This window comes from Sinohyriopsis cumingii, chromosome 2, assembly GCF_028554795.1.
Source record: "Sinohyriopsis cumingii isolate HCF-2022 chromosome 2, ASM2855479v2, whole genome shotgun sequence".
Taxonomy (NCBI): Eukaryota; Metazoa; Mollusca; class Bivalvia; order Unionida; family Unionidae; genus Sinohyriopsis; species Sinohyriopsis cumingii.
The window spans coordinates 164,849,769-164,872,554 of NC_142962.1; positions in this window are offsets into that span (position 1 = coordinate 164,849,769).

The window sequence follows — 22,786 nt, forward strand, 5'->3', positions numbered from 1 at the left end:
TTGGCACCAGTGGTGAAACAAGTGGGTACGAAATTGCAAATCCTCGGGAGTCGTAGGTTTCAAATCGACGAGTAAATAGGCGTGTGGAGTTTGAGTGGCATCGTCGTACGCCTGAATCAACCAAGGCGTTCCTAACTGTTTGGCTAAGACTTGCACTTGCGATTTATCTCGAGGGATTTTAAACAAGACCACGTAATGCGCATTGAGACTGATGGTGCGATGGGCTTTACTTTGTTGAAACAAATTTTGGGTGATGTAAACGACACTGGCATTACGGTGATGCCCTTTGCGCGTGAACCACAGTTTAATTTCTTCTTCGTCTTCTCCTAACATGTCGTCGAAAATGACCAAATGGGTTAGACGGGAGTCAGAGACGATGCCATCGTCTTCTTTAGGAATGCCTTCCACAAACACGATGGAATCGCCTTGACTTTCTCGCAAGAGGCTGTACGCCGATTGCCACTCTGTAACACCACACGATTCGTTGAGGGGGTCGATCGATCAAATGATGTTTATGTTCGATCAAACGTTTGACGAATTCGGTTTTGCCTGAACCGCTAGGTCCAGCAATGAGCATGTTAAAGGGATGGCGAAGATACAAAGCCTCCCAACTGGCACGATCTAAGTGTTCGTCGATGACTTTGACAGTAGAGGAAGAGGGAGCAGAGACAGCAGAGGTAGCCATGGTGTGAGAAATGTCACTTGTGACACGAAAAAGAAACAAGACAAGAGTTTATATACTTTTTCAGAACACGTTTATTGAATGTTTTTTTCAAACATGAATACGAAAGACAAAAAATACATAAAAGCCAAAGGCTTAAGTACAAGAATAAAAGGCACATGATAACCATGAACGTGGAATAAACACAAGTGTCTGTACAACATGTTTTGGGTAAAGTTCTAACCAGTTCTATAGTAGGGGTAAGGTCACACAAGTCTCCTCCCGAAAGGGTCTTTCAGGCCTGTCCACGACAGTCCTGTCCTGGGTGACGGGTTCTTCTGGCACCGTCACTAACACAGGTTGAAAAGTAACTTTTTTCCTTGAATAACTCTCGTTCATACTAGGCCACCTCTTGTGTCCAAGCCTCAAAACCCTGGTCTCGGTGATGTCCAACATTTGACTCCTAACCAATCTGGTTTCTTCTTCGTCAACGACATGGTAAGTTACTTCAATGAACAATGAACTATCGATCTTGCCTAGGGTTCCTTTTCATATACAGACCAATACCGACGTGACCGTACGGTAAGGTGAAGTGATTGGGAAGTCGCACTCGCTTCTGGTATACAATTTGATAGACTTTTTCCAAGGGTCGACTGACGATGTGGTGAGTGGGTAAACGTACAATCTTGTTCGGTTGATAGGTGGTCACTTTAAAGTTTCCATCCTCTCCCGATTGCAAGGCTTCTTTCAATACCCCAAAGTTGACCACTCGACTGGTACGATGATTCAGAGTCAGTCCTTTCACTTTGCACGTCGTGTGCACTTCTCCTTGTTTGTCCCGGTATTCGTAGCCGTAATTTTTGGGACCACCACTGACGAAACTTAGAATCTTGTCGTCGGGATGCTCGTCTGTCCAGGCTCCTAAACGGTCTCCTTCGATGTCAGGGTGCTGTTGACTCGGGTGATGGATGTAAATGCAACTGTCCGTGTCAAAGTACAGGACACGTTCCCTTAACAGTTCTAAAGCTTCGTACAATTTTAAGCGAGCATGAGCTGTCACGTAAGCCGCAATGATGACATTTCCAAAAGGGTCGTCTTGTACAAAGTCCAGATCTTCTTCGTAATTGACCAAGATCAAATCCTCTCGAACGACGTCCACGTGTTTCATGTATTTGGTTTTGTCGTGAATCATCTGGAAGTAGCGGGAAGGTTCTGTCAAATATTCCGTCTTGGGTAAACACGGTCGTTGTGCCATTTTACCCCACAAGCAATTTAACATCACTTTGGCAAACGATCGCCTGCCTTCGTTTTTTTCGATGTGGTCTAAAGAGATGCCTTCTTGTTCGTAGTATTTCTCTTTGAATTGTATTTGGTCTTCGGGAGTGTGACACCAGGAAGGATAGCCGCTGGCTTCTTGTTTCAGTTTCAAAAAGGCATCCACGTAGTCGGCGAAAATGCCTTTCTGAGTAGGGTCACCCTTGTGGTACTGTTGTGTCTTGGGAAAGTGGCAAATTTCGTACACTTCTAACAGTTGGTATCCCATGTCCAGAGCTTTGAACAATTCCACGCTGACCCAGGTTCCCGTCAAGGCCCGTTCTTCCTGGCTGTGATGGCAAGGTTGGTCCTGGTTGCACGTTTTGGCACAAGTACGGCACAAGGGAAACATCAGTTTGCCTTGGCAATGGTGAGGTAAGACGGGATGGTATAGATTCGTGGGAGGCAAAACTTTACACTTGATCAAGCCTTCGTATTGTCGAATGTTTTTCAGGTCGATGTGTTCCGTCAGCAATTGCGGGTGCCCTACAGGAAAGCGACAATATTTGCACACGTAGGGATACAGCGAACACACGTCCAAGTATTTGATTTCTTCTCCTTTCTCTTCGTCGGCTTGGTACAGCAAACAGGTGGCATTGGTCCTTCCTCCGTACAAACTATCCCTCGGGTTCAGCGGGTCCATGAACTGGTAACTTTCCACGAGGCGTTTAAACTCGGGATCGGTTTTCATACGGTGATCGTATTCGTGTTCCCACATTTCCACCACTTGGTATCCTTGCTGTTCTAGCTTTAGGCGTCGCTGACAAGTGTCCTGGTACAGGTCTTCCATGGTCCGTTGTAAAAACTGATTTTTAGTGTCACGGTCAGGGTAGGAGACGGGACATCCGTGAAATAAGCAACCGTTAAACTCGTACACGATCTTGGGGTTTTCTAAGTCCCAGCCATCGACCGAATACGTTCCGATGGTCTTTTCGCCTCCTCCGTTGCGGGCATGCTGAATCCATTTGTCTTCCTTGTCGCACAAGTAATGTAACCAACGTAGGGCTTTGACCGAGTATTGACGATTGACATAGTGGGTCGTTTGAGGACTGATGACAGCCACGGTGTTTTCAGGCATGAATCGTTGGCGGTACACTAAGGAACACGCTTTGGCAATGGTGCAAGCTTCTTTCAAAGGATCGACCCCTCCGTGTTCCATGAACAGTTCTCGAAATTTTCCACAGCAACGCCGTAAAATGTCCACGTCGGAACGACAATACTTTAACATTTCTTCCTGAAAGTCGAAAGGGTCCGAGGCGTGAGCTTGGTACCAAGCGTAGAAAGCTTCTCGTTGTTCGGTACGCATGTTGTCGGGGTCGTAATAGTGAGCCTCAGGCAAATGGGGTAGAACAGCATGTTGATTGGCTTCCGTATTGAAAAAGTGTGGAAAGTACCCTTTAGCCATTTCTGTCATTCCAAACGTTTTAGGCATTCGGCTCAAAGGCATGGCCAAGTAACTCATCGAATCTTTAAACTGTACTTGTCCCACTTGCATGAAAATGATTTTGGCTCCGTTCAAAATCACTTTAGGACGTTCGGTGCCATGTTCCGTATAGTACCTCAAAAGAAACTGTCCATCGTATCCGGAGAAATTGTGAGCCATCACTGTGGCATGACGATGACAATCTCCGTAACGTTCGATGTCCTCTTGGCTCCACGTCTTGTCGATGGGGTCTAAGACCCATTGGGCAAAATCGGCTAACGTCTTTGGTCCCCGAAAGATTTTTTCACGCCCTCCGGGAATCTTGCTGCAGTGAGGGCAATGACTGAAGATAGGTTCTTGAATGCACTTCTCGCACGCTCGATGAGCCACGCAGAAATTAGGAATGTGAATGCCGGTCTCTTGCATTCATTCGAAATCGAAAAAGATGAAATTGCCTTTCTTCTTGTGACCGTCCTCTTTCTCTGGTGGGGGTTGGTATTTTTGCAAGTAGCATTGGTGTTTCAAGTCCACGATGTGGTGACAAACGTGACATTTTTTCTTTCCTCGACATACGTGTGCCTTGGCATTGTTGGTAAGTATGCCTTGTCCACACGTATTGCACAATCTCAGGAGTTGACAAGCACATTTCTTCTGTGAACCTTGTGTTTTCAAATGTTGCTGGTAACAGGCAGGGCTGACAAACGTGCGCAGACAAGTCGAACAAGGCACTGGTTCTTCGCTCAGACAGGGTGGAGAGGCCAAACATCCTGGGCATTTCAATCCACAATGCTTGTGTTGCTCTCGATTGTTATAACCATAATCACATTTCTCACAATAATAACTGTATCCCAGGAATCCGGTGATACTGGTAATGGTATCGAAATGGTCATCGTGATGATAGACATGAATGTATTTTCCGTCCTTAAAATCTTGGCCTGGAAACAACAGAGACCCGCGCATTTCTTGAGGGTGCACTTTCAAGGTGTAGCGTGGAGCTAGGGCATCTTGCAATTTTTTGCATCTCAGGAATGCCACAGGGTGTGTCTTTGGACAGGCCAGCTTGTTGCAACAGGAGTTCTGCTTCGTTTCGTTGTTTGGTTCGGTTCGATTTTCGAATGTTCTTCCAGGTTCTTTTCCATTCTACCGTGTCGTTCTTGTTGGCATAGGTTCGTCCCACCACGATGGCTCGAGCTAAACACATCTGGTCTTGAGGGTTGTTAATTCGGACGAGACTTGTTTTGGTGTTGCGAAGGTCGTCCACCAATAACATCTTTTTGCGTCCTGTCCCTTGAGGAAGAGAGACGTGAGCCATTTTCAGTGTGGCTTTACACCATCGGTGATGTCAAACTGGTCATTAGATTGTTGTACGTGTTGAATCTTGTCCATGACTTTGGAAGGGGTCAGTTCTGCGGGTCTGCTAAACTCGATCCAAACAGGGGATTTCAAACCGTCGTGATCTATGGATAGTGTCAAGCGATCGTCTTCTTTGGTTTGACATTGTCGCTTGAGTGCGGTGAGCAAAGAATCCCACATCTCGGTGATAAACCCTTCTGCTTTCTCTAAGGGTACGTCGACCTTGAAATCTTTAAACTTCACCGTGTAGGTGTAAGCCGTGGTTCTAAATTTTCTAGAGGAGCGCTTTTCCGTCTCTCGAATGGAATAGTATTTTTCAGGGTTGACTAAGGGTGACGAACTTGGTTTAGAGGGTTCGAATTCTGGTTCACTCATGTCCTCTTCAAAATCACTGGCATGAATTTGTGCCAAGATTTCAGCTCTGGTACGAGGCGATAGATCACGTTTCTGCCTCTTACTTTCTTCTTCTTCTTTCTTCTCGAATGAATAGGATCGTTTCATCTTGAGTGCAAAACGTCAAATGACTCAAGTTCAAACACCATAGACTAATTTATAGTCATGGCAAACCAGCGTATATAAAAAGGGTGTGTCTTGTCCTTTCACTATTCATTTCACTCTCAAACCGAGGAGAACGATGGAAGAGACTACCCAGATGGAACGTTTCGTCAGAGCTTTGCTAGGGGTCATTAGAAAATTCTCTTCAGACCAGCCGACGGACTACTCTCCTTCCTTTCGAGATAAGAGTCAGGATACTTGCTATATCTGTCAGAAGAAAGGGCATTGGTCTTCAGAGTGTCCAGACCGTCAAAAAAGAAAAAAAACGGGCTAAAAAAGACAAAAGTCAAGATACCTGTTATTATTGTAAAGAAAAAGGACATTGGTCTCCAGATTGCCCAAAAAAGAAACAAGAGGAGTGAGAAGAAAAGAAGGATTCTTCAGAAGAAGAGAGGGATTCTTCGAAAGAAGAGAGGGATTCTTCAGAGGAAGAAGAGGAAGAAAAAAGACAATTCTATTTAAAAGAAGCAAAGAAACAGGAGAAAAAAAGAAGTGAAGAAAGCGAGGAGGAAGAAGAAGAGGAAAAGAGTGTGACGGTGAAGAAATTCAAAAAACAGAGAGACTAAACAAGGAGAAAGAAGAAGTCAATGAACTTTTAATTAAAGTGTTCTGTGGTGAATTGTGAATTGGATTGTAACAATGGATAAAAGAATACATGAATGATATAAGGTAAGTGTCTTTGAGTTTTGATTTTAAAATAAGAAGCTACACTCACGCACTCATACACAGACACGTACTATAAGGGTAAAATGGGTGGGGTTTATTTTTGAGTTATTGGCAAATTGAAATTGTATTTCTTTTCGAGAAATGTGGGTGGCCCTGAAAAGGACCTTTTTATTTTGGTGTAGGGGTGAGTTTAACCAATCAACTTTAACTGCCTTAAGCCTTTGCCACGGCCAAGGCCTACTTCTGATGATTGGGTTGAAATCACTAAGGGTGGTACGACAGGCTTAGTCACAGGGTTGGCGTGTTTAGCTCGGGAAGGTCGTATTCTCTTCGGTCGTGATAAAGAAGTCTGATACATTTGTTTCAGACTTCTTAACTCCGCTAAAATGTCCAACAGTACCGTAGCCGTTTGATTTTCACCCTCTTGTTTCTTTGCTGCTACTTCTTCTTGCTGTTGTTGCTGTTGTTTTTTTCTTACCTCTTCTTGTTACTGTTGCTGTTGCTGTAGGAGAAAAGCTTGTTCCGCTTCCTTTTGTCGTTGCATAAATTTCTCCAATTCTTCTTTCTGTCTGTGTCTAAAATTCTCCACTTGCGGTAATGAAGAAGGTAACGAAGGTTCCGGAACAAATTCTTGCGAGGTAAGAAAATCCACAAAATCCCAATGTACCTCTTCTGAAAGTAAGTCCGGGTTCCCTTGGGCAGTCTCCCCTGCTGGTGCACCCCAATGGATCGTTTTCTGAGTTTCCGTCATGTTGAATCACTGTCGCATAGATTGACTGCACACAAGCGCTAGCGAATCTATATAGACCAACTGACGTCACAGACTACTCTCTTCGGATTGGATGCGGGCTGACTGAATTTTGTAACGCGTGTTTGGATTGGTCAATGAACTCAATCCGTTTCAATCCTACCTCTACCTATAAATAAGCGCAGTTCAGTGCATTGATTCACTTGTTCTCGTCGCTTCAAGATGTGGACCGATGTGCAATCTTCTACGCTTGTGTCTTCCATGATGTTCCGGACGGACATACCCATGTATGTCCGATCCAAGTGGACCATTGTCCACAGGACAAACACCAGCCTGTGGATACGTAGGATCTACGTTGAAAGACAAGGATGCCTGAAAAGAGTGCTGATTTACGGACCAACAGTGAGACGTAGCCTAAGGACAAGAAGAAGACCAATGCGGTACCCTTTATGTTAATGAATACATTAACATAAACCCAAAGGCCCTTTTCAGGGCCAGCCATATTTCTCGAAAAGAGATAGCCTTTCCATTGCCTAAATTTAAATTTAAATTAAAAAAAATTTTAAAAAAAAAAAAAATCCCATATTCAATTCCCCTTTTCCCTAGACAAGCCCAAACTCTATTCCCATGTTAATTTCCCCTTGTACCTAGACAGACCCAAACTCTGTGTTAAATTCCCATTGTCCCTAAAGTTGCCCACGATTTTTCTCCATGTTAAATTTCCATTGTCCCTAGAGTTGCCCAGGGGTCTTTTTAATGCTAAGTCCCATTGTCCCTAGGGTGCCCCACTTAACTACTCAAGGGTAATATTCAGAAATGTGATTAAACGGGGAGGGGGTTGGGGCGCCAATTTTATAGTTCGTCCCCGGGCGCAAAATATCATAGCCACGCCTCTGCTGTATATAAAGGCCCTTTATTTCCTCCTCTCTCAGTACTTGATACCTTATTCTATAAAATTAATAACATATTATCTGTTATGTTCCATTAATATATTTGTCTGTGGATAATGTCCATAACATGATCCTGGCCAACAATCTTCCAACTGTCCATGTTCGCTATGTATATGCCATAATGTTTTGCCTGCTCTACTGTTTCTGTATCTGGACTAGCCTTTGTGTGGTCAAATGTTTTCTTTTAATTATTTGATGTTTATTTCTCATACAAGAGATAAATATTCTGACGATATATATATATATATATATATATATATATATATATATATATATATATATATATATATATATATATATATATATATATATATATATCCCTCTTGGCATCCGTCCGTCTACGGGAGACGATGGCGTAGCTCCAAAGTAAGCTTTGTTTATCCTTCTTTCTAGCTCTCTTTTCAGCTTGTTTTATTTTTCTTTCTTCCTCTGCGTTTTGAACTCCCTGCCTGACAGCAAGACGCTAGCTGGAACGGTTGTTTGCACAGCTCTCCCAGTCGTTGACATTGATTGTGAAGTTCTATGTGACTCACTGTTATGCGTTGGGGTGGGGTGCACCCAATATTTATTTGAATTGCTGTGGAATTCCCACCCTGGCTCGTTTTTTTAGGAAGTGGAATTAGTGATAGAGAGAGGTAAAGCTTCGAGCCCCCAGTCAGCAATATCGACAATTAAATTATTAAAAGAATAACAATTTAATACAAATTAAACGATATTAAGTTCTCAACCAATCTGCTTCCCCTCGACCATGTGACAACCTATTTCATCACGTGATTTTAGTGTGAGATGGCTTTCCCCTGTACTTGGTTTCTACTCATCTGTGTTTACTACGCCAATTGCTTTCCTCCTTCCGGCGTTCTCCGATTCTTCCTGTCCTCTTCCCCTTTTGTCTTCTTTTCTCCTCCTCCTTTTCTTTCTCTCTTTCTCCTTCAACGAGGCATGTTGCCCGCCTTCTTCTATTCTCTATTTCTCCTTCAACGAAGCTTGTTCTCCGCCTACTTCTATCCTGTCTCTCTGAGACTCGGGACTTGACTACTCTGTCCCCAAAAGCTTCCTACGAAAAACACAAGGACGTTAGCATTTGTGTTAGCCATCTCGCTCACACTAAACCAACAATCAATCAATCATCAGATCAAGGTTATCTACATCTTTCCAAAGTTACAATTTAATTCAACAATTGCAAAATCTAGAATATCACATTAATGAATACACTAGTTTACTACGAAGTAACTAAATGGCTAATTACAATATTAATTCTGACGAGCGAGCAATCTACATAATCATAGCTCATTTCTCAAGTACGCATGTAAGTTAAACAATACAAGGGTAATTCTACGTACTAACGATTCTAGTAAGTAAATATACATACTGCACTTAATTACAATTACAATGCCGTAACATTCTGCAACAATCGAGCAAATAACTCGCTGACCTTTACGAAGCTTTCTGTCCTTAGAATGTACTAAGAGTTTTCCCGCCAAATCACGAGTGGCTCCCTCGGAGTGAGTATATTATGCTTTACCAGTATAACGGCTTACAAATCACTGGTTCGTTATCAGTCCGACTGACTGTTAAGTTCTGGTTCGAATTGATGGCCCCACCCTTCCTCAGTTTTGATTGGATATCAATTCTACCCCCAGTCGGTCCAGTTTAACAGACGAGCCTCAGGCCATCTGTCAAAGCGGGGAGATTTACAATAGCGTTGAGGGTCCTTTGTTCTTAGAACAAAGCTTCTAACATCTATATGCTAGTGTTAACACCTAACGGGGGGGGGTCTTGTACAAACAAAATCGCCACAACAGTGCAGGGTCGACATACACATTGCGCTAATCCATTCCTTTGTTCCTAACTTACGTAATCGCGGGCAGGAAAACGTGACATTGATGTTTGCCGTCTTCATATCCTTCTTGCAAACATCTTTGTAGCGCAGATGTGGTCGTCCAGTTGGTCGTGCACCTTCTGCTAACTCCCCATATAACAGGTCCTTGGGAATGCGCCCTGGGTTCATTCTCTTGACATGGCCAAGCCAGCGAAGGCGCCTCTCGCTGAGAATGGAGAACATGCTGTTCATGTTGGCGCGTTCTAGAACCTCTGTGTTGGGTACTTTGTCCTGCCACTGGATGTGCAGAATGCGCCGCAGACATCTCAGGTGGAAGCTGTTGAGTTTCCTCTCGTGTCTTGCACAGGTGGTCCATGTTTCGCTTCTGTAGAGAAGTGAGCTGAGCACGCACGCTTGGTAGACACGCAGTTTGGTCTTCTCGGTGAGGTTGGGGTTGTTCCAGACCCTCTGGTTAAGTCTGGCTATCACTGCTGCTGCCTTGGCAATCCTGCCGTTCACCTCAGAATCAATGGAGAGTGAGCTGGAGATGTTAGACCCGAGGTATGTGAAGCTCTCGACAACTTCCAAGTTGGTGACAGAGGGAGGGGAGTCTGCGTCCTGCGCCATGACGTTCGTTTTCTTCAAACTGATGGTCAGTCCAAATTCCTTACAAGCATGGGAGAGGCGGCATACCAACTGCTGAAGTCCATCTTCCGTGTGTGATGTCAAGGCTGCATCGTCGGCGAAGAGGAATTCACGGATGAGTATCTCTGTGACTTTAGTCTTAGCACGGAGACGGGCGATTTTGAACTTCTTTCTGTCAGTCCTGGTATGGATGTACACTCCCTCGCTGCAGTCCTTGAATGCGTACTGGAGAAGCATGGAGAAGAAGATGGCAAAGAGCGTCGGCGCGAGGACACAGCCTTGTTCGACTCCGCTGATGACTGGAAATGCTTCAGATGTTGCGTCATTGAAGCACACTGTGCTGTGCATGTTCTTGTGGAATGACATGATGACAGCAAGCAGACGTAGGGGGCAGCCAATCTTCTGCACGAGTCTGAAGAGTCTACTTCGACTAACCAGGTCAAACACCTTCGTCAGGTCTATGAAGGCAATGTAGAGGGGCATCTGCTGCTCGCGACACTTCTGCTGCAGCTGACATAGTGAGAAGATCATGTCTACAGTTGACCTGCCGGCTTGAAATCCACACTGGGACTCTGGGTAGACGCGGGAGGCTAGGATTTGCAAGCGTGCCAAGGCAACACGGGAGAAAGCCTTTCCGACGATGCTGAGGAGGGAGATGCCCCGGTAGTTATTACAGCCGCTACGGTCTCCTTTGTTTTTGTACAAAGTGACGATGTTGGCATCATGCATATCCTGTGGGATGTATCCCTGTTCCCAGCAAAGGCAGAGGAGTATGTGTAGGGGTTGGAGCAGTGCTGGTTTTCCGCTCTTGAGGACTTCAGGCGGAATGCCGTCGCTTCCAGGAGCCTTCCCACAGGCCAGGCAATCGATGGCTTTTCTGAGCTCTTCCAGGGTGGGCTGTGTGTCTAGCTCCTCCATGACAGGCGGGTCTGGAATGGCGTCCAGGGCAGTTCCAGTGACATTGTTTTGGGTTGCATAAAGCTCGAGATAATGCTCAACCCATCGCTGCAGTTGTTTCCCCTGGTCTGTGATGACTTCGCCTGTCTTGGACTTGAGGGGGCGGTCTTGTAGCTGGGGGGCGGGCCTGTCGCCTTTTTGATACCCTCGTACATTCCTCTTGCATCCCCGGTGTCGGCAGCTGTCGGTATACTGTTGCAAAGGTTCAGCCAGTAGGTGTGGTCGTGTTGGCACAGCGGCGGGCGGTCTTCTGGGAGTTGTTCCTTGCAATCCTGAGGGCTTGTAGTGTTCTGGGGCTAGGTGCAGCCTTGTATGCCAGGAGGGCTTTCCTCTTTGCCTCAGTCACAGGCTCCATCTCCTCCCAGTTTGCCTCATATCAGTCGACATTCTTTCGCTCCCTGTTCCCGTAAGCTGTGATGGCTGAATTGTACACAGAGTCAGTGATATGGGACCACTTGGAGTAAATGGTGTCATCACGTGTCACTTTGGTGAGGGCTTCCTTCATTTTGCTGATGAACTGCTCTGTTTTCTCTGGGTTGCTTGCACAGCAGGTGTTGATGCTTGGTGGACCCTTCTTCTTGGCGTGGTGCAGCTTCTTGGGTAATATTCGCACCTTGCTGGCCACGAGGCAATGGTCCGTGTCGCAATAGGCACTGTGGTAGCTTGGGGTGAGGAGGACACTGGCCAGTTCTGCACGCCTGGTGATGACGAGGTTTAGCTGGTGCCAGTGGCGTGAACGTGGGTGTCTCCACGACACCTGGTGGATCTCCTTGCATTTGAAGAAAGTGTTGGTCACACATAGGCTGTGGGAGCAGCACATCTCCAGCAGTCACTGACCAATCTCATTGATCTTGCCCCTTCCGTAAAAGCCGAGACAGGTGGACCAGGCCTCATGGTCAGCTCCCACTCTAGCATTGAAGTCTCCTAGTAAGTAAAGGCTTTCATTGTTGGGAATACTGGATATTGCCTGATCCAGAGCCTCATAAAACATGTCTTTCTCCTCGTGTGTGGAGCAGAGGGTTGGGGCGTACACGTTGAAGATGTTGACTGGGCCTAAGGATGTTGACAGCCGGAGGGCACGGAGTCTCTCAGTACCTGATGATGGAGGTTCAATGAAGGCGATTAGCGTATTCTTTACGGCAAAGCCTACACCATGCTGCCTAGGTTCATCCAAGGGCTTCCCCTGCCAAAAGAACGTGTAATTAGCTTCCCTGATGGTGTCGCTGTCAGCCAGTCGATGTTCAGTCGGGAGAGTTCTCTGTCAATGACAGCAGTCTTTCGTGCATCGTCGATCTGCTGTAGGTCAGCGGTCAATCCAGGACACATGGTCCTGATGTTCCAGGTTGCAAAACGAAGAGTTGGAGTCTTCTTATTTCTTTTTTTGTCTTTCCTGGTGCGTAGTTTTAAGGCCCACTTCTCGAGATGGTTCTCTAAGCTCCACGCACTCAGTGAAGCAGGCAGGCAGCTGTCCAGTGAGACCTGGTGATCTCTCCCACCGTCAGAAGTAACCCCTGGTGCCAAGCTCTACGCCAATCGAGCTTTGACTTAGAACCGGTAAACTGCTACTTCTCGTGTTGTGCCGACGCCGTATGACGACGCTGGAGTGTCCTCTCCAGTGGAGCTATGAAGCCTGGGCAGGGTGGTATGGAGAATCAGCTGTTGTCCATGCAGCAGATCCCCCCTCTCCACGCAGCTGGTGGGCCCAAGAGAATGACGAATGGTCTACGGTTGACATTGCCGGGGTGGGAGTGGGAGACAAGCGCCCCAATCCTCCAAAAATGCCCCATACGGCTTGCGTCTCTGATTACCTCTGTCGACTAAAATCCAGCTCCTGGCCTTCGGGAGTGGCTTAGATTTGAAGTCCGGCAGACCACGTTTTCCACTAACAGGAGAAGGGGTGAAGGCGGGCCACTGGCGCCTTAAAACCAGTTGCTTCGGGTAGATGGGACTCGTAAACCTTGGATGGTAGCTCATCTAGAAGAAGGAAAACTCCGATTCCAAACCTCTGCTGCCTTGTGGCTATTCCTACTCATGGGAAAGGCTAAGGGAATAAACCCCGACAGAAAATCCGGAGATGGAGTCCCTAAGGCGGTCTGACATTGACTTCAACGTCATTCCGGCAACTCCTACGACGCCGTTGGTGCCAATATATATATATATATATATATATATATATATATATATATATATATATATATATATATATATATATATATATATATATAATGCATGATACATATGCATACATTGTTGCTTTTGGCTTTAATCGTTGGATACATGCATATGTCTATAGAAGAATGCTAAAGAGAAATCTAATCCAGCACAAATGTTATTATAGGTAATAAATCTATGTATTACTTGGTGTCTGATCTTTCCCAGCTGATTATTAGAATTTGCTATCTTTGTCGACGATTACAAGAAAGAAACCAAAAAAGAAAAAGCTGATCAAAATATGGCATGTTCTTTTACTCAATTAATATTTGTTTAACAACAACCTGCTAAAATCAACCTCGAATTGTTTTTTCTGCAGTATTGACAATTGCCTGCATGTTTTCTTATAGGACGAGTTTCAAGTTTTATATTTTTTATCATTGACAAACTGAATTACAGTTTGAACAAAACATTACTGTTAATTACAAGCAATTATATGCAAGGCATACAATCTTAATGTTTCATCAGCTCACCTCTCATTTTGAAACAAAGCTTAAATACTGCACATTTCTTGCTTTCGATTGTGATTTTTAAGTGAAATCATGGCTAATTTCAGTTTTAAACACCCGGAGCCAGGTTTCCATGTGGTGGATGCAAACCAAACAGTTCAAATAACATTCATTCTTGAGAAGTAAAATCTTGAGATATTGATCTGCCATGGCACGAGCGAAACAAACTGCCCGCAAATCCACAGGACCGAAATGTTGAAAACAGCTTCATAAAATTCTGTGTAAATATGCAGTGTCAAATCATAGGATAAATATACAACAAATTTAAACAATAACATAAAGGAAGATAGAACTGTGTTCATGTGCTGCACGTGCAAAAAAGAGAAATTGCAAAGAACAGGGAACTGGGAACTGTCAAAGTTAAAGTATTTTGAAACCAGGAGGATAGAGGCAAGTGACGGAATGCTCATAGAGGGTTAACTGAGTAATGGACACAAGAGATTGATATGCCTGGAATTCCTGTGGAAAGGAGACCCACAATGACAACAGCAATGGTTACTCTAGAGAAAAGATATAGAGATTTCACCAAACTAGCGGAAACACTGAACAGGAAAGGAGATAAGCGATACATATTAAGCCCTATAGGGATCCTACCAATAATACCATATGGAAAAATGGACATAGGAGGCGAAACAAAAATTATCAATAAGCCAGCACCAATCATGAGAAAGATAAAGAAAAAAAAAACCAGAAGAACTATACATAACAGATCTACCTTTCGAAATCCAATTACACTGGTCAACAGTGAAATCATTACTGACTTGAAAAGGCCCTAATCTGTAGTATTTTGGTGTGCCGAACACGAATATAACCGTGAAAAATTTGTATTGGCTCTCGTTTTGAAGATATTCATATACCTCATTTTCTATGTTTCACTGTGTAAATTTCTCCAGTAGGACTGCAGCAACATCCGGAATAATGATGTAACATTGCATAATACCATCATGCTCACATCATCCACAGTTGATTGCATCATTTTCTGATGCAATGCAATACTAATGCCATGCGGCTGCTGAAGTAAGTTGACGTCAGCAGTGTACTATACATGTGTAGGCCTATTATACTAATGCCAGGCGGCTGCTGAAGCTGACGTAAGCAGTGTACTATATAAAGCCCAATCAGATAGGTTCAGCATTTAAAATATTTTAGACGTTGTGCGAGACAGTTCAAGCTACTGTTACATAAAACTTATTATTTTATCCATTTACGTACAATAAAGAACAGTAATGCCTCGAAAGTGTGTTAATACCGCGGACAATTTTTGCTATATTTGTGGGGAAGTGACATTTGCCAACCAGAAGAAAAGTATCAATTCTCAAGTGAAGAAGGCATATCATCTTTACTTCGGATGCAAGGTTGGTGACCAAGACAAGCCTTGGGCTCCGCATATATGCTGTGCTACATGTACAACGCAGCTTTCACAGTGGTTGAATTGCAAAAGGTCATCAATGCCGTTTGCAGTCCCAATGGTGTGGAGAGAGCCAAGCAACCACCTAAATGACTGTTACTTCTGCTTGGTTCCTCCTCTTTCCGGCGGAATAACGAAGCGAAAGAAGTCGAGAATAGTCTACCCAAACATTCCGTCTGCATTGAGACCAGTTCCACATGGTGAGGGACTTCCTATTCCAGAACCTCCAGCAGAATATTCTCTTGATTCATCTGACGAAGACAAAGGTGAGTCGACCTGTTCTTCTCCTGGTCCATCAGCATGCAGTGATCCAGATTTTCGCTGTGGTGCATCATCAACCCCACACAGAATAACACAGGAAGAACTAAATGACCTGATTCGTGATTTGGACTTATCAAAGAACAAGGCAGAATTGCTAGGATCAAGACTCCAACAATGGAATCTTCTAGAAGAAGATGTCACAATTACTGCATATCGAAAGCGCCACCAGCAATTGGAGCCTTTCTTCAGAAAGGAAAGTAATCTGATATTCTGTTCCGATATTGAGGGCCTCATGAATGCTTTAAAAATCACTCATGACCCACAAGAATGGAGACTATTTGTGGACTCTTCGAAACTGAGTCTCAAGGCTGTGCTTTTGCACAATGGAAACATTCTTCCATCTATTCCAGTAGCGTATGCTGTCCACATGAAAGAGACATACGATAACTTAAGGCAGCTACTGAATTCCATTGAGTATAACAAGTACAGCTGGCACCTCTGTGGTGATTTGAAGGTAGTTGCCCTTTTAATGGGACTGCAGCAAGGATATACAAAATACATGTGTTTCTTATGCGAGTGGGATAGCCGAGCAAGGGAAATGCACTACATGAGGAAGGAATGGACTCACAGGCAGAATGTAGCCATTGGAGAGAAGAATATCCAACACCCAGCTCTGGTTGAGGCTCAGAAAATCTTGCTACCACCCCTTCACATCAAACTAGGTTTGATGAAGAACTTCGTGAAAGCCATTGACCGGACTTTGCCAGCATTCCGATACCTGCATGAAAAATTCCCTCGACTCAGCGAAGCAAAGATTAAAGAGGGAGTTTTTGTGGGTCCTCAGATTCGAGAGCTTTTCAAAGATGACCGGTTCAACAACTTGCTGGAAGGTGACGCGAAACAAGCATGGAATGCTTTTCGCCTAGTTTCTACAAACTTCCTCGGAAATGTTAGGGCAGAAAACTATAAGGAACTAGTAGAAGACATGTTGATGAAGTATAAGAAACTTGGCTGCAATATGTCTCTAAAGATTCACTTCCTTCATTCCCATTTGGATTTCTTTCCTAGCAACTGTGGTATTGTTAGTGATGAACACGGCGAACGTTTTCATCAAGATATCGCAACAATGGAACAAAGATACCAGGGAAAATGGTCCACTACAATGCTGGCTGACTACTGCTGGACACTCCTCAGAGATGCTCCCGAACAGCTGTACAAGAGACAGGCGAAGAAATCTAAGATGTAGTCAATGACTTGATTTTTTATAGGTAGGCTATTACAGTTGACCTTTTACTATTGGAATGCATTTCGTTATGTAAACATTAATTTCTTGCAGATTACAAAAAAACTAGAGCCAATTTTGCAATTTGACTGTCATATTCGTGTTCAGCACATAAAAATTGATAAGAATTGACTAATTTTATTTCAGTAACATGACTTTTGTAAAAATTTGTTGTCCAGTGTTAGAAGCAACAGTAGAGGGTTTTGAAAAGAAGTTTCAAATTAAAGTCACAGAGGCCAGAATGGATATTCACCCGGGATACACCATAAAAAATAGAGTAAGATACAAACGATAAAACAAAGTGTTTTTTCTTACATGGCTTCATTGTAAAAACGTGGTACGTGGTATAGAGGGTGTATATACCATATGAAATGCAATAGATGTGGGAAATAGGACACACACCAAAGAAATGTCCAATACCACAGAACATAAGGAAATACAAAGGGAGACAACCCACTTTAGCGAACTAACAATTTTCCCTGAACAAACAGGGAAGCAACAGAGTAAATACAACATCAAACAGTTAAAAACATGCAACTACAAAAAGAACCAACAAGGAAATGGCAGATGAAGGGGAATGAGAAAGGGAAGCAATAACAACAAAAGGAAGTACAACAACAGGAAAAAGAACCACTCAAAGAGACAAGAAGAAACAGAGAATCAGAGCAATAGTCACCAACAAATCCAACAAGACGAAAATGGACCCGCAAATGTTAAAGAAAACATAACAAGAGTACAACTAAATGAAAGAAAAGAAGGAAAAAACACAAAGATAGACAATTCAAAATTAGAAACCCAGAAATCATGCACAACACATAAAATTCAACAAGCCTTAATAGAGTGGAGAACAAAGAAGAAAAAGTTAAGGCAAAGAAGTCACAAGGCTAATAAAACAACAGAAAGTGGAAGAAATAACAAGTAAATGTCGAACTGTGAAGGAAGAGGAGAAATTACTACAAACTCGATTTCGACGAAGAGAAAAAGAAGATTAGAAGAATAAGCATGCAGCAACGTTTTAACTTGATGAATATTACTGTAAAAAAAATCCTATAAAAAAATCCTTTAAAAAAAAAGATCCGTAAAGGACAAACTACTTGATACACTTATGCATACACCATACAAATTTTAGACAACTAACAAATTTGGACCCAAGCAAAAAGAGTACAAAAACACAACGTTGTGAAAAGAACAATAACTTTGAAATAGACCTATAAAGGCCACTAACAAGCTGTCTTGCGGAGATAAGGAATGGAAACCAGCCCTTCGGACCTGTGTACTGAAGAAGAGTGGAGTACAGAACTTAGACCCAAAAACCTAAAACTTGGTACTTAGGAGAAAAAAGAACATCCAATAAATATATCTCAATAAACACAAAATAACACCTTTAGGTAATCATACAATTAGATGGGGGCATCCCTATAGTCCTACCAGCTATACGTGCTGGGAGGGATCAAGGGAGAATCCCCCACACAAAGTGATTGTGTTAATTGTTCATTGTGTAAGAACTGGTATCATAGCAAATGTAAAGAAATCTCGGATAGATGAAATGAAAATGTGAGGAAACATTGATCTGGACTATGTGTATCTTTCGTGTCGTACATTGGATGGTAAAGAGTTTGACTACCTGATGTCTATGCATGGTCTGCAGAATGTAAGTATCGACATTTACTTTTTAAAAAAATTCAATACTTAAATTACTTAGGGTAACTATCGCAACGTCTAGATTCTTTTCTCAAAGCCATTTTGTTATATACCCCTAATTATATGTGTAGTCATCAAATAGTGTCATAGACTTTGAACTGATTCAATTACCATTTTTTTCTAAAAAAAAAAACACATCCAATGCACGAATTTAAATAATTTTAATTTGTTTAGCATTTAGATTTCTTTACGATAGCATAAGTGTGTGCTATAAATATGATACAACCTGATCACACGACATTGCACATCAATCGCACCAAGTGAATTTTATAACACAATGTAATCTTCACATCAGATGTGTCAAATATTCATTCACATGTATATATTGTATGGCATTGTACAACTTAAATTTGACATATTTGTAGCTGACATCTATTTGAAACTGTCTTTGTAGCGCCGTTAACTGAATTAAGGTAACGCGTATGTACTCGGCTACGCGTGATTGTAAATTGCGATGACACATGTCAATCTGATTACAGCAGCACATTACTACCGAGGCCGATAAATCAGCCTTTATTTTCGGGTATCTTACATCAGTATCAACACAGATTTGGGGGCTTGATTTCTCGGACTACCCTATACCTTAAATGTTGTATCAACAGTAACAAATGTTTTTATTGATATAATTTCGATATCTTTGCGTGTCTTTCCTCTATCTTTGCGTTTTTTATTCATTCTCTCAACACTTAATTAGATATGTTTAGAATGTTACACGAGGACATTTCATGGTCAATAAGAAAAAAGAAGAGAATTTTCTCACATGAAAATATTTAAATAAGTAAAGAAAAGAACTATTACGATCAACATATAGACAAAACAAACATGTCTAAGTCGTACTTTTATATCAGCTGTAAATATTTTCCAGTATTGTAACTATATAATGTATTGCACCGTCTTTGTGCATTTAGATTTTCTAGTACTTAATATATGTACATATAAAATGTATACTCACGAGGAACTTTCTGCAGTTGTTTTAAATGACATAAAATACTTTACAAATTGTGATGATATTCCATTGTTTTGACAAACTGTTTTGTTGAATATTTAACATAATTCATTGCAAGGTTGGGTGCAAATGTGCATTTTAAAGAAAAGAAAACAACGAAGACATTATTGTCAGTTTAAACTGTCTGTGTGGTCTTTGATTGTCTTTGCATGTCAGTAAAACTAAGGTACCACTGTATGAAACTTGTTACCAACTGGGAACAACACTTGAGTTATAATGAAGAAAGGAAACAACCAATTATAATTTTGTACACTGAAGATCAAATAGACTTGAAGAAAAACTGTTATGGGGAGGAAGGCAGTGTGATCGGCATCGACAGAACGTTTAATCTTGGTAAAGTGTTTAAAACAACAATGTGTTATAAAAACAACAATGTACAATGTGTGATAAAATCAACAATGTGTGATAAAAACAACGTGTGATAAAAACAAGAGACTGTTTAGCAGAATATCTAACCAGTGTCCATTTTTTCTAGGACCTCTTTGTCTTCACTGGGATGATGAGCAATGTGCTTATCATCATTTCTTTTCACATATTAGAGAAAAACTAGACTCAAACATTTTTATATTTGGAACCGATGATGAGAAAGCAATAACAAATTCTTTAACAGTTTCCCCAAAGCAAATTATCTGCTGTGTACAAAACATTTGAAAGAAAACACTAGCCATTGTCTTTATAAAAAAAACTGGACAAGATTGTAAATGTAATCTTCAGTGAAGACAAAGACGGCTTGGTTTTTAGTAAAGACAACCTCGAGTTTTCAAAGTGAGAAGACAACATCTCTGTATATTTCGATAAATGTCCAAGATTTAAAACGTATTATGAAAAATATTTCAAAGGCAAAATGTTGAAACATGTTTACCAACCATTAAAGGTAATTATCATTTCTAGGTTATGGACCAATAATAATGCAAAGCCCCAGAAGAATCGCTTAAAACAGGCTACTAAGTGGAAACAGCTAAAACTCCCAGAACTTGTAGACAGATTGTCTTCCGTTACAAAAACCCAGATCCTAGACCAGTGTCGAGCTTTGTATGGTGCTGGCAACTAGAGGACAAGGTCTCACTGGACAGTTTTTCTGGTGAATTTTCATCCGACAATGGCCTATTACTGGTGAATTTTCATCCGACAATGGCTTATTGCTGGTCAATTTTCATCCGACAATGGCCTATTGCTGGTCAATTTTCATCCGACAATGGCCTATTGCAGAAAAATGAGAATAATTTTATACTTAAGATACAAATAAAAACATACTAACGATTTTTGTAGAAAGCATGCATGTGAGATTTCAACTACGGCAATCAGGTTAATTCCTTATACAACTGGTGGCTTTATACTGAACCAACACTGCCACCAACCCCTCTTTTTACATTCCTTTCTGACAGGAAAGATCTATTTTGAATATTTTCCTGTGACAACGCAGCTAAAAGGATCAGTATGTGCCTTATGCATGAATAAAGTTCACTAGTACTATAACAAATTTACATACTTTTCATCACCCCTCAACCATCTTGAATTTTAGATATTTACCTCTGTAGCAGACATACGTAAATACGTAAGCCAAGTCAGCTTTTCATTTGCATCCCACGTTTGATCTCTAGTGCTAGTCTAACTGTAATAGGCAGTCACCAAACAAGCCAACCCATTTTCAAGCGTAACTCAGAGTAAATCTAAATCACATTACAGATTTAGCTTCTGTGTGAATTTATAATGCTAGGCTTATGATAATTAGGTTCATGCCTTTTACCTTTAAAATTAGGGAGGTGTCAAAACACAAAACTATGCAGTGAGATCTTAAGAATATATATACCAGTTGGATTAGGGGAAACGCTTCTCAGTTTCAAAACTTTGGGCAATTCTGAATAAAACACGACCTCAACATTTGCAAAATTCACAATCGTCTGTTTCCTATGATGTATGGCATTTGTCGATGATCGAGAGCCATGATATAGAGCAACAGCTATGAGACACCTTTATACTTTCATTTTACTTTCCACGCTTAAACATACAATTTCCTTATAAAAAGTCAATATCATCATTTTCATAGCTAATATATCTCATAGTGTTAGTGCCTGGTGATATCAGTGATATCTCGTAGTGTTAGTGCCTGGTGAAATCAGTGATATCTCACAGCAAATATTGTACTATTTATGAAATCTCAAAATGTAGTGAATAAAAGATGTAAAAGAAGCCAATCCGATTTTCTTGTAAAATAACTGCAAAATGTGCATGCTAAGTACTTAACAAAATGCGAACGATGCACAGCATATATAAACTGACCAGAACTCTCTCACTGATTTCATGAAGAATATCAAAATGTATACTAAAACAGAAATCTGATGTAGACTGTAAAGGAGGCAATTCATCAGGTAACATAAAATGTATGGACCAGTCTTTCTACACTGAACCACATCAGTTGGGAAACCTAAACAATGAAATTCTATACCCAGATTCATCTCGTCTGTTGATAAAACAATATGTATGGATAATGTGTTTTAAGAACACTATGAGGTATAACGGTACCAATTGCGCAAGTCCAGGTGGGCGGAGCTTGAGTTGTAGGGAATTGTATACAGAATTAAAGAACAACACTAGCTGTGATTGGTGCATTATGTAAGAGTTGTACTTTCTGTTTGGCTTAAAAAAGTTGAGCCTCTTGGCAACATGTGAGTTTGTGTTAATTTCTATCTAGATCATATTTTGTATTTTTTATGATTTTTTTAAAATATGGTACACATGGCTGAAAATGTGCTTGTTGTGACTAGATAACTCTTACCCCTGTCTAGTTCCAGTAGAGTTATCTCTCTTAAATGCGATGGAGTACCTGGTTATGTCATTGTCAAATTGACAATCTAGCATTGTTCTATATGACAGTGTGTGACATGCATGCTCAAGTAGGACTGAAAGTATATTTATTTCACAAAACATTAGCATTGAGGTATATGGAAAAACATTTGGTACCGTGAACAATATGTATGGATAATGTATTTTAAGAATGCTATGAAGGTCACCTTTACTTCATTTTCACACTGGCCAGCACATATTTATGCTAAACCTGTTGCTATTGAGGGAAGTTTGTTTTGCCAGTGATTGTAACCTGCATAAAATCAAATCTAAGGCAAACAGAAAATCCTGCAAAGTGAAAAAGGGGAGAAGAAAAAACACAATGTAAAAATGGACATCCATTTCACATAACTCACCAAAAACTCCACTGAAACTGATGCAGATACATCTGTTCCTGTGAAAGCTCCACAACAATTGGTGTGGCGGACTCCCAGGGAAATCTTTGATGTTGTCCTGGCCAGCAATATCACTTT